We start from the raw sequence: 13,905 nt of genomic DNA on the forward strand, positions 1-13,905 counted from the left end.
TCAAAAAATGCACACAAGATAGCATAGGTCAAAAATACAGACCTTGATGTCAGAGCACACTCAGTTTGGATCCTGCTCCTTTTTTTTTTTTTTTTCTTTTCATTTCTTAGCTCCATCATGACCCTGAGTGAATGACTTGTCTTGCCTAAGCCTCTCCTTCATCCTTCTGTGGAATGATAATAGTTTCTACCTCAGGGGTATGGTGGTGACTTTACCAATGTGTTGTGTGGAATGCCATATATTTCTTTAAAAAATAATAAAAACTGTCAAGATAAAAGTTAATTTTGAAATGAATTTATCTTTGGCTTGCTATTAATCAATGTGGACCATAATAGCTGCAATAATTTGTCTTAGACATTTGAACAATTTCAAAAATACTCTGAAAGAATTATGGACGCTTTTCAAACCAGTGCATAGAAATGCCCCCCCAGAAATGTGTGTATCCTTAAAGAGAAGCCTCCTCATTACACAACATGCACACATACACTCACACTAACATTGGCCTTTGTTTAGAAGGTCTCCTGAGAAGAGAATACAAATTGTTATAACTTCTAATTTGGAACCCAAGGATAATTCCTCTCAGAAGACCACATTTACTACCTGTAGAATCCATGGAAGTATGTACACTTCATCCAAAGCACATTATTATTATTTTTAATTCATTGTGTTAACAAATGCTTATTTAAAGTAAATTAGGAAAATAATAATAAATGGGAGGGTAAAGAAATGCCACTCAAAATCTCAATCCCCACACCCAAATTTTATTTTATTTTTTTAAAGATTTTATTTATTTATTAATGAAAGACAGAGAGAGAGAGATAGAGAGAGAGAGAGAGAGAAAGAGAGGCAGAGACAAAGGTAGAGGGAGAAGCAGGCTCCACGCAGGGGGCCTGATATTAGGACTCGATCCCGGGACTCTGGGATCACTCCCTGGGCTGAAGGCAGGAACTTTAACTGCTGAGCCACCCAAGTGTCCCCCCCGCCCACCCAAATTTTATTAATACTTTGGTGGTTTTTCTGACATTAGGTGTTTTGTTGTTGTTAGTTGGTGTCAAACTGTATAGGTCATTTTATATCCTCCCCTTTCATTATGTTTTTTAAAAAACATCATTAAGTGTCTTTACAAAGGTTGTTTTTTAAAGATTTTATTTATTTATCCATGAGAGACACACATACAGACACACAGGCAGAGTCACAGGCAGAGGGAGAAGCAGGCTCCATGCAGGGAGCCTGATGCGGGACTCGATCCCGGGATCCTGGGATCATGACCTGAGCCGGAGGCAGATGCTCAACCACTGAGCCCCCCAGGCATCCCTATGAAGGTTATTTTAATGGCTATGTACCATCACCTAGAATGTATGTGCTGTTTTTTTTTTTTTTTAATTTTTATTTATTTATGATAGTCACAGAGAGAGAGAGAGAGAGGCAGAGACACAGGCAGAGGGAGAAGCAGACTCCATGCACTGGGAGCCTGATGTGGGATTCGATCCTGGGTCTCCAGGATCGCGCCCTGGGCCAAAGGCAGGCGCCAAACCGCTGCGCCACCCAGGGATCCCGAATGTATGTGCTGTTGATCGTCCAGCCACCATTGTAGGGTAAAGCACTTATGCTTTCCCAGTTCTTTGCTTTCATCCTGACACTGCAGCATTTGTGACAATGGTCATGTGCGTCCTGCACATGCCAGATCCGTCAAGTTATTAGAGTTGGAACCTGGTTCACACAGCTGCCATCGATCCCCCACGCTGTATCTCCTGATGTTCTTAGATTCCTCCAGCTCAAGATCAAAGCCCAAAGTCAGCCTCTGATGTTTCTGTGTCTTTTAAGGCTAGAAGGTCAGGAAAGTGCAGAAAGGTCTGGAATCGAGAGAAGTTGCTCATCTTGCTCAGACAACCATATTCTTGGGGTTACAGGTTGTGATCCCTGTGACCCCTCAGAAACTTTTAGTAATTTTCTGAGGATCCTGACACTCTTCTGAGAAATGCTGCTGTCCTGGCAGCCCCAGTGGCTCAGCGTTTAGCGACTGGCTTCAGCCCAGGGTGTGATCCTGGAGCCCTGGATCGAGTCCCACGTCGGGCTCCCCGCATGGAGCCTTCTTCTCCCTCTGCCTGTGTCTCTGCCTCTCTCTCTGTGTCTGTCATGAATAAATAAATAAAATCTTAAAAAAAAGAAAAGAAGAATAAATGCTGCTGTCCTTAACTTATCACCCCAGCATTCTGTTACCTGTCCCAGAAAAGCAGTTATATGAACTTCACCTTTACAGGAATATGAATTTCAGATCTTCTAGCTAAATCCCTTCTTTTTCTTTCTCTTGAGTTAGATAATTTAAGTCATTTCTTCTAGCCATTAAAGCTAGCCTGCCTTATCTTTTTTCCCCTTGATCATTATAGTCAATTTAATTAATTACTGTCCTTAAGTTCTCTGCCATGCCCTACCTATGCTCCACATTTTGGGATTTAGAGAGTTTAATACAAGAAAAATGTTCTTGTTTGCTAGGACTGATATTCATCTGATCCACGTGGTACCAGCACATCCGTCATTGAAATATTGAATGCATTAGTACTGAGTAATAAATAGTTTCTACCGCTCTGTCCCCTTAAAGGGCCACCTCTCACTCTTTAACTTTCTCCAACTCCCTCTCTATCCTGACAGCCCCAGCCCCTCCACTGAAGTCTCTGTGCCATGTAGCTTCTCGACTCTCCTGTAGCTATGGCAGTGTCCATACTGACTGATTTCTGCTTATGTTCTAAGTCAGACAGATGCCTTTGCTTTATTCAGTCTGAGATTGGAATCTTTAAATTTCTGAGAAAGAATGCAGCTACTTTGGTGGTAGGGATAGCATTTGATTCCCATCACTGTCTCTTGCTTTCACCAACCCAGAGCACTTCTTTAAAAGAAGTTTTTCTCAGATTGATGGTGGGATGATGAGGCCAACTGGCATCTCCATTATTTCTAGTAAAGCCTGAAACCAATCTTTCCTATTGCTATTTCTTTCATTTTGCATACCAAGGAGTTGAAGTCAATGGGTGCCAACAAGAAGGAGAGATGTGAATCCGTGCATCTCTATTACCCAGGGGGCCTTCCTAAGAGACTGGACACTTAGAACGGGAGCTGAGTTCTTGCACTGGCTTTGCCATTCTGTCACTATTGCTCCCAATGTACCACGTGCAAGAGGATGCAGCCAGGTTGGGTTACACTGTAGGCCCTCCTGGGTACAATGGCATCAGTAAAAACCTCTTCCATGTCAGTTCTGCAAACTCCTCCCTTCTTGCAGGCAGAAAGCTCTGGCTTTGAGAGAATGGAGACATCTAATGGTAATATTTATGTACCAAAATTAGGTGTTGTGTGTGCTTCTGTCCAAGTAGTAATTTGTGGAATTCATTTTGCAGGTTGCCTTGCTGATAGCAAACATTAATTGTGTTTTTGCTCCCTGCACACCAACACTCACACATGCATCTGCATTTTGTTTATTCTTTAGGAAACTTTTGCATGGATCTATGTCTAATTCTCTCCAGACTTCAAATTTTATTAATTAATTAAGAAATACTGGATAATTTCATAAACTTTCCATTTAAGTAATCATGCCTAAATTGCATTTAACTGAAAGGGCTTGTGTATTAATTGTGCCTAGTGTTTTTGTTGATGAGGCAATTCTGTATCTGTGCTAATCAGAGCTGCCTTGCGTCTGTCTGCGCTGATGAAGTTTTCCATCAACTGTGTTGATTTAGAATCTTAGTCGTTATCTAGCTTTCCCAAGGTAGGGGAGCAGTTCTCAGCATGACTGTTTTAGTCCTCACTCTGAACTGACAAAATGGAAATGATTATGACTCTAAGCTAATTGCATCATTTAAAGCAGAAACTTGGATTTGTCCTTGCCTAGCTCCTCCCCGTCATTCAGTACAACATTTATATAGTCAAAATCTTGCCAATTTCACCCCCTAAATATTTCCTGGGTTACATATCCTCCTCCAGCTCAGGCCCCTGGTAGGTCTCACTTGGACTATTCCCTACAGTCTTTGACTTGGTCTCCCTGATGTTGGAATAGGCCCTCTTATTCAGCCAGAAGGATCTCTCTATGCACTTCTTCTTCTTTTTTTTTTTTTTCCTCTATGCACTTCTGAACAAGTTGCTCTCATGCTTAAAAGCTATCAGCAGACACCCCATCATCTACAGCAAAAGGCCATGCTACTTCGCAAGGCCTGGAAGTCTTCCTGTGCTTCAGTACTTTTTCCTTTTTTTTTTTTTTCAGCTTCATCACCTGCCCCTTTCCAATCTGAACTCGACACCACACGACCACCAAATCATGTACTTTTTTTCTCTCTTGCTCGGGTTCATGTCTCAGTCCATGGTTTGGGCTAGAATATTTTGTTCACATTCCATATCCTGACTCACAAATCCTCATCCACACTCAGCAGCTAGCTTGGCCTATTGCCTCTTTCAGGAATTTTGGGGGAAAGTGTTTTCCTAGCACAGATGAGAATTTCAGTATTGAACTACTGACAATATCCATTCATGTGTCTGCTACCCACCACTACTGTCGCTACACCTAAGTTCTCTGAGGACAGAAAGAACCCCATTCATCTTGTTATCCCCAGCCCCTAGCATAGTGCCTGGAGTCTAGTTACAATCGAGAATGTCATGCCGGAGTTCCGGGCTATGACAATGAAGTTGAATTTTTTCTTTTCACTATAGGATATATTTTTGTATAGTTCCCTAGAATCAGACTCTGAGCTGAAGGATCATGTGAAAATGATTTATTAGGAACTAGTCCTAGAAAAAAAAAACTAGTAAAGGAGTAGGGCAGTGAGGCAGGGAAGTAAAGAGAAGGAGGCCAAATATGGGAGTGCTATCAAGAGAGTCTCACAGAGAGTAATTTTCTCTCCATTCTACAGGAGAGCTCTAGAGACAGTTTGGGTCCTGCCTCTGATTTGTCCTTACCAGGGGTGGGGTATCTGGTGTGTTGGATACACTCACATCTATCAACATTGGCTATAGATTGCTTCTCCCTCAAAATATAAACTCCTAGTCACTTGGCTTTCAATATATATGAATAGGTCAGTGGAACTGACACATGTGTCAGAATCCCCTGGAGGGCTTATTAAAATACAGATTGTGGAGCCATATCCCCAGAGTTGCTGATTCAGTGCATCTTCAGCTGGGCTTAAGAACTTGCAGTTCCAACAAGTTTGCAGGTGATGCTGATGCTCTGATTTGCAGATCATACTTTGAGAAGCACTGATTTAAGCAAAGTGGGTTACAGTAGCCTGAGGGTCATCCTACAATAAAGGCATGAGTACAGGCTGCTAGGAATGAAAATACACCAGAATCATCAAGGGATCCAAGGGAATAAGGATAGAGCATCAGTAGCATCTGCTTCCAGGGCCCTGACTAATGCCTGAGAAGACCTGAGCTGTCCAGAACAGTGTTTCTGGCCACATTTCTATTCCAAAGCCAGGTCCCAATTTGAAGGATTGGCTAATGTGAATATTTAACTTTTAAATCAAATTTCACTTTGCTGTACTGGAAGATCACACTAAACTATTTCTTCTTATCATATTTGGTTCTCTTCTTGTCCTCCTCATTAAGTTCTGCTTCTTGGTAGTACCATTGGACATTGTCTTGTTGACATGTCTTTCTTCCTAGCCGACTTCTTTGTGTAGTCCATTTTATTATAATTTACCAAAACAAACTTCAAAATGTTGTTATCTAACCAGAAAAAGTAAAGTAATATAGAAAATAGTTGATGCAACAAACTAAAAATACACTGTAATAAAAACGTATTGTATAAGAAATAAATAACCAGACACTAAAATAGGCTAAATCAGCAAAAAAGGACTTAGAATTTAAAAAAAAATAGAAATTGGTTTGTTGATTTTCCAAATGCTCTTTGTAAATAAGTGGAATCTTGGCAATTTTGGGAATTTTGGTCAAAATTAGGTATGATTTTATTTTACTTAAAGAGGATTTCCTTCACTGTTTTTATCCTGGTTGTTTGAAAGAGTTCATGGAGTTCCCAGAGGCATCTGATATTCACAGAGTAGCTCATTATGTACTGGAAAATCTGTCTAACTTGGTGCTTTGAAATAAATATGAGAGAGCTAAAAGTTTAGTGTTGTAATTAAATCTGACATCATGCTGGAATCTTTGCAAAGGTAATAAATCACTCAGGAATCATGAAATGGTCCCTTCACTATACTCCTTGTTTATTAATTTAAGTCAATTTAACAGAAACATACTGAGAACCTACTCTGTGTAGAACCTGGGAAGGGAGAGGAGGAGGGAGAACCATGAGGAAGGAGGACATATGCCCCTTAGTATGATTTGGATCCTAAGTTCAGTCATATGTGTAAAACTTAGAAAGACCACAAAGAAAAAAAGACTTCAAGGAAGGAAGAAGTATAAGAGGAAAAGCCAATGACAAATAGGTAATTGGTGATGAAGGAAAGGATAGAAAAACATAACCATCTTCAAAGTTATGTAAGTTTATGATAAGAGAATAATTTTTTCAGGTATGCCAAGTCAGAAAAAGTGTATGTCAAAAAATTTGTCTAATAATTAAAGAGTTGATGGGATTTTAAGGGTTTGTATGGAAGGAAGGATATTACTACTTTTTGGATCCCTTCTACAAGTCCATGATTTTATACCTATTATCACAACCAATCTACCAGACTATTGACAATATAGTGCCCTTTTTATAGTAAATTTTTAACCTTTATAATGATTTTAGATGCACAAAAAAGTAATGATAAAACAGAGTTCCTGTATGCATACCCTCATCCACTTTCCCCTTTTGTTCACATCTTCTGTTAGTCTACTTTGTCACAATGAAAACTCCAGTATGAGCATATCACTATCAAACTCCAGACTTGAGTTGGATGTCACCACAGTGCTTTTCTTTTCCAGGATCCAATCCAGGATCCACACTACCCTTATCAACTGCTCTGGCCCATGCCAGTTTCTCAATCCTTCATTGTTTTTCATGATATTGGAAGTTTTCAAGAGTACTGGTTAGGTGTTTTGTAAAATTGAAATTGCTATTGTTTTTTTAAAAAGATTTATTTATTTATTTATTTATTTATTTATTTATTTATTTATGAGAGAGAGAGAGAGACAGGCAGAGGGAGAAGCAGGCTCCATGCCGGGAGCCCAACGCGGGACTCCATCCCGGGACTCCAGGATCGCGCCCTGGGCCAAAGGCAGGCGCTAAACCTACTGAGCCACCCAGGAATCCCCGAAATTGCTATTTTTAATAGAAATGTATCAACTGTAACATTTTCATCAAAGATAAAGATTTGGGCTGAAAAGAAAGGTATCAGTAATATCTTTTGCCAGCAAGAACATTGAAAACTAAGAAGGAACTGTTTTGTAGCAATGCCTGGGCTCTTTGAATTCCAGAAATGCTCCTTCTGTGATTTTTTTTCACTGTTGCTAAGTCTTCCCTTTCAAGAAAAAGAAATACACCTTAGTTTAGACCAGTATACCCAATTCTATATCTGTATGGGAGATTTGATGAGGATGCTAACCTTCTAAGTAAATTCTTAGGGATCACTAACACTTTAACACTTGATATTCAACTAACTAAATATAGTGAATTATTAAGTTTATTAAGGGCTCTAATTCTGCATTCTGCTAAAATGTCTGGTTGTTGTACAAAGCTTCATTTATCTTTTAATATTAGGTTGGTCTGTATGCACAGAGATTTAAAAGAAATGGCTAGTGAATATAGAGACTTAAAGAAGGTAAACATTTATTATTTTTTCACCTAGAAATAATTCAGAGTAGACAATCCAGAACTGGAATTGTAGAAATTATTCACTCAGAGACATAGGCCTCCTTCAGCTGCCTGTTCTGTCATCCCTAAAGTGTGGTCCCATTCTTCTGGTCCAGAAGGACTGGTAAACTCTGTTCATCACATCTATGTTGCATGAATAGGATGGAGCAAAAAAAAAAAAAAAAAAGCTGTGCCTTCTCCTTTATAAGATTTCTAGAAATATATCACAACGATTTCTCTTTATATCTCCTTGACCAAAACTTAGCTGCATGAATACTCTTAACTACAAAGGAGGCTGGGTATATGATTATTATTATAGGTGGTCATATACCTAGCAAAAATCGAATATCTCTGGAAATTGGAAGATAAATAGTGGTCAGCACCACACTTAAAATGTACAATTCCTCCTGCATATGAAAACACAGATCATTCAGTGTAGCATCAATGTTTGAGGTTTTAGATTCAATATTGGACCTATCATTAATTTTTGCCTAAATTCTGTTTTGGCCCTATAATTTTCTGGTAACTAGATGATGGGGATGTATCTAGATTGTGGTTAAATCCTAAATAAAGTGGATTTGTAGTCTTGGTAATCTACCTTGGGACTGCATAGAATAGTGGAACTGTCTTTTCTCCTCCATAAATGAATCAGAGAGCTTTTGTTCCAGAGGATGTATCCTGGGAAATGACTAGACTCTTTCAAGAAATAGCAAGCAAGATGGCTCTGAAAGGCCATGACCCACTGAGCCAGAGTTGGTTACTCAACTGGGGGCAGGATCAGAAAGCTCTGAGGGCTTTGAAATTTTCCTCCAGGTCAATGGGGGACCAATGAAGGATGTAAGTAGAAGCATGGCAGGATTATTTTTGTGCTGAAGATGAAGTTCTTGACAGAAACCCAGTTTTTGTGGAATATGTTGTGGTAGTAAAATGCACTCTTACGTTCTCATAGTTTCCCACATTGCTTTGCAGGAATGGGTCCCCAGGAGCAAATAGGAGCAGTCATTAGGAATGTTTTCCAAGAATCTGGGTTTTTAAGTTTACAGAGGACTGCTAGGGTTTTCCTAATATCATGGCATGGGGACCTTTTTTTGAGTTTTGGTTGGATGTTTTTGATGTTTGTTTTTACTACAAAAGGGATAAATAATTACTGTTGAAAATTTGAAAAATACAGAAAAGCAAATAAACCTCCCTAAACTATTGTAGCCAGCAATGAATACTGTTACCATTTTAGTGTATGGTACTCTGGCTCTTTCTCAACACAGATAGACTGCAAATTTTTGCAGGATAACATGCTGGAATGCCTTCTAAAAGTCTATTTTTAGTCCATGGAGTCTTTAGTAGAAGAGAAAGGGTTTAGTAGTTCCCATCTGGCAGCTGAAGAATCCCGGGGAGCCACGAATTACTCATAAGGGTCCTCAAATTTGCACACTTATCAAGCATTATCTGTAGGTGGAACAAATTAATATGTCACACACACACATATGTTCAACCATTGGGTAAACATACAAAGATGCTCTTCATTGAGATTAATAAATGCAAATTCATTCAAAAGCACTACTGAATTTAGTGTAGCTTACTGCCATTAGTTATTTTTTCAGTCAAAGAATATTAAATAAATTCAATGATTGTATAGAGGGCACATAGATGTACTGATGTTCCAAAGGAGTCCTTGTGCTTGTGATGAGGGATGAGTGACTTGTGTAGCTATCACTGTTTCCATGCCAGTCAGAGGCTTCCAGAACACCTCCTTTGTCTTTGCTTTTCTTACTGCTTCTTTCATTGAGAAGAAGCAAATCACTCTCAGAGTTGGAAGGTCCTTCTTCCATAGTTGTATTACCAAACTTGTACTGGCTTAGGTAGAAAATGAAGATTTCACTATTGAAGCAAAAATACTATCTAAATGTACCAACATTTGTAAAATAAGGAGACGATCTTTGCCATTTTATCTCTGATGACCCCAAGAGTACTGATCCCCAATTTTCACTAATTGCTTGATTCTTATTATTTAGGATTTACTCTCTTAGTGAAATCTACTCTCTTTGAAATAAGCAACCAGTAATTTGGAAAATAGAGGAGGTTTCTTATTTGCCATTCTGAAGAATAAAATGATTTCACACTTCATTACTTTTCTCTCCCCAAAGTTCAGTCTTAACTTAAAGTTATACGGTTGCTGGTGAAAGATGATTTCTTGGATTTTCCATAAGCAGGATGTGTTAACCGATGCCCTTTCCAAACCAATTATTTTAGTTTAGTTTCATTTGTTTGGGTTCAGTTCTGCTATTTGGGGGTGCACACTGGCTCCCAGGCTAAAGGTCAAGTCTTCCTCATCCACTCCAGTGCATTCCAAATGTGATCACATACTCCCAAGCTTAATATAATACTTTTTCCCCCTCTCCACCCTACTTAGCCTTCTCTTTTTAGGTGATTTGAATTAATATTCCTGTTCTTTCTGCACCTGATGGAGTTCGCCGTCAGGTTAGCACCTCATTCTAATCATTTCTCTCCTTTGTCCTGTTCATTTTTATCCTGTGGGTGCTGTTAATTAATCTATTTCTTTCATCACAGGAGAAGTGAGGGTGGTTTAAGAAAGGAGGTACAAAAAAAAAAAAGAAAGGAGGTACATTTCCTGGTGGATGCTCCGTTCTGAAGAAAAATCATTTCATCACTTTGCCTTTCACAAGCGAGAGATGTGAGGCAGTCTTCTAGAATATGGACAGACACATTAGTGCTGTGCTTCCCAAAATAACTGAAGGGTTTTAGTTTGGCCTCCTGTCCCTTCCCTCCTACCCCATTGCTTGATAGAAGGTCATGGTGGGCGATACAGGGAATGTTCATTGTGTTATTATTTTGAAAGCTTGGATTCTTGGTCACTATTAAGATCCTTGCGCAAATTTTTTCTTCTTTCTGAGCTTTGGGTCTTTTAATCCATCAAATAAAGCTCCTGATACTCGAAGGTTTTCTGGGAATCCCATGAAACACCACAGGTGCTATAATAATATCAGGAATCAAAGGTTTTATCAACAAGCTGAAAAGTCATTTGTTTCTTGTTTCTTTATTGCATCCAAAGAGATAACCAGCTTGGGTATGAATTTCCAGTCCCTACTAATGTGTCACCTTGAGCAAATTATTTGACCACTTTGTGTCTTAGTTTTCCCAAGCATAAAATGGAGTTAATCATAACTACTACCTCATCAGATTAGGCAAGTGGAAAGCCATAATTCACATGAAGAGCTCAATGTGATGCTAGAAACATAATAAAAGCTCAGTAACCATTAATGTCTTTATCAGCACATACAAGGAACTAGCAAGGAAAATTCTGATATTTCAGTTCTTTCATTCATGGGATGTTCATTTTATCCTATGCCAAGTGCATCATAGTGGGCTCTGGGTGGGGAGAGGTGAACAGAGGCCTTTTCTCATGTATCTTACAAAAAAAAAAAAACCTCTATTTAAAGAACCAAAACTAGATCCATTTTACTGATAAAGGAAACTGAGGCTCAAGGATGTGAAGCAGATTATTTTAACTGGGACCATTTTTTAGGTCTTCAGATTATGTCCTAGAATTCTTTCTTCTGTATTTGCAAACTTGAGCTTGACATCCTTCCCTAACAGAAAACTCACCCAGAAAGGCCAAGATATAAATGTTGCAGATTTTAAACACAATGTCTGTTTTGTCCCCAGAAGATTGAAAAGCCACTACAGTAACAGTGACTCATTGTTAAACTCATTTTATAGACTTTTCAAACACATGGTATTTTGTGCACACCCCTTCCCCCCGCCCCAGCTCTAAGCTTCAACTAGTTGAAATAAATTACTGTCCAGTTGGGATCCCTGGGTGGCGCAGCGGTTTAGTGCCTACCTTTGGCCCAGGGCGCGATCCTGGAGACCTGGGATCGAATCCCACGTCGGACTCCTGGTGCATGGAGCCTGCTTCTCCCTCTGCCTGTGTCTCTGCCTCTCTCTCTCTCACTGTGTGCCTATCATAAATAAATAAAAAATTTAAAAAAAAAATTACTGTCCAGTAACCAAGACGTCCATCCCCTGATAAAAACCTTTGCTTTCTGGTTACGTAACTATGTCACTCTGTACATATTTTTGGATTTACAGGAAAAATATTAAATAGAAATATATATATATATATATATATATATATATATATATATATATATACATATACACACACACATTGGTATGGCAATGTCAGTCTTTTTAAATGGATTCCTTAAATTTAAATTTAAGTAAGTTTTTTGGAAGACAAAATGCATTTTGAAAAGAATATTCTTGATTTTTTTCAAAGGGCAAAGCCGAAGATATACCAGGGAAGAAGAAACACAGCTTTTAATTATATGATATCCTGGCAATCACAGTCAGTAATTTTGAGGGAAAGAGGTGGTGATGAGTCTGTTGCAACATACCATGTAGCTGTCAGCCTGGTTTCTTGTCATTGTCTAGTTGCTAGGTCAGTTCTTAACTGTTCAATGAAAGCTAGTTGTGATACAAGCGTGTGGGAATATCTTCCTGTAATGTCCAGTTAATTGTAAAGATGAAGAAGAAGAAGGAGAAGGAGAAGAGAAGGAGAAGGAGAAGGAGAAGGAGGAGAAGGAGAAGGAGAAGGAGAAGAAGAAGAAGAAGAAGAAGAAGAAGAAGAAGAAGAAGAAGAAGAAAAAGAAGAAGAAGAAGACCACCACCCTTCACTTGGGTGGTTATTCAGGAAGACCACCTGCCTTTCGAAAAAGAACATTAGATTTAGCATGCATTTCCTGGATTGGCAGCTCATTGAGCCTCCACTCCCAACCTCCAACCTGATCAGCCTGTTGGTATTAACATTTTCATTATGAGACATAAAATCTCAAATCGATTATCCCATTTCCATCAAAGACTAAAACGTCAGCCCCAAATCTATTGCTCAAATTATAGCAGCAACACCAGTAGTTACTGAAGTTAGTTAAGCTAGTAGCTACTTAAGATTTTTGCATTCAGCATATTTGATATTTTCTCCTTTTCATGTCGTTGAAATCAATCCATTTTGAACAGAATACATCCAAGTCTTTTTTGAACATCCTAATTCAGAAACAACTTCACAGCATACTATTTTTAGGGGCCACTCTTTGGAAAGTTAACAATATTCCTTATCATTTGTCACCAAAGTGACTGTAAAGGATGACTGTGAGAACAGCAAAGCTGCACATGAGATGAGGATGCTGGGCGGCAGGCTAGGTTTACTCACTGTTTTAAAGCTTCACACTACTTGCCCCGCTTTGTAGCATTTGGAATCCCAGTTCTAGCTTCAGCAAATGTAAACCTTGCCACATGAAATGAATCTTAAGAGATCACTCCTGAATAGCCCAAGAGAAGGTCTGCTACAGTGGTGAGCGGTATTTTTTGCACAAATGTCAAATCAAGAAAAAGTGTTCATAGATTGCCTCCCCTTTTTTTATGGAAATCATATCCTTAAAAAATGAGGACATGAAGTATCTAAAACTGAGCTTATGTGGTCTTTTATTTCTTTTACACTAAGGTTTTCCTTTCAAGTAGGAACTATAGTGCTGCATCTCTATATATACTTTGTGTGAGATGAAAATCCAAAGATATTGAAGGGGTTATTGCAAAATATGGAGATAAGAAGAAAAAATGGCACCAGAGTTGAGCCACAGTAAATGAAAATGTGACTCTATTAAAGTTCTCTCAGTTGTGTAGGGAAATTTTGAGGGACAGTCTTAGAAGATGGGACAGTGTGATGAGGATACAGACACTTACTAGTGAGTGCTTGCCTGTTCCACGCCTATTCCCAGCCTATAATACAGACAGAAGAGAAGCCCAGTGGAGCTAGTTCCCTGGCACAGGATGGGGTAAAAGCTATGCTCTCAATCTTGCTTCCTGGCTCAAGTCTCTCTGGCTGTTTTGCCAGACTGTATCGATGGCATAGAAGATACTGGCATAGGTAGATAGACATCATACAGGTAGGAATTTGAGCCATTTTAATAAAATAAAATAGAGACACTCAGGTATAGCACATCCCTGGAAATGAACCCTGAATTGTGCGCCAGAATGGAAAGCTGGCAGGCTGTAGGAGACCGAATCTCATCTTCTGGCCTTGTGGAGATTGTAAATAACAAATAATAATAAATAAGTAACAA

The 13,905-nt window shown here is 39.0% G+C and overlaps 1 protein-coding gene across 6 annotated transcripts in view; it reads left to right on the forward strand.

Moving 5' to 3' along the window:
• The window catches only part of LRRC3B (leucine rich repeat containing 3B), an 85,607-nt gene that overhangs the window by 37,492 nt on the left and 34,210 nt on the right, over positions 1 to 13,905 (forward strand). The window lies entirely within an intron of this gene.

This window comes from Canis aureus, chromosome 22 (genome assembly GCF_053574225.1).
Source record: "Canis aureus isolate CA01 chromosome 22, VMU_Caureus_v.1.0, whole genome shotgun sequence".
Taxonomy (NCBI): Eukaryota; Metazoa; Chordata; class Mammalia; order Carnivora; family Canidae; genus Canis; species Canis aureus.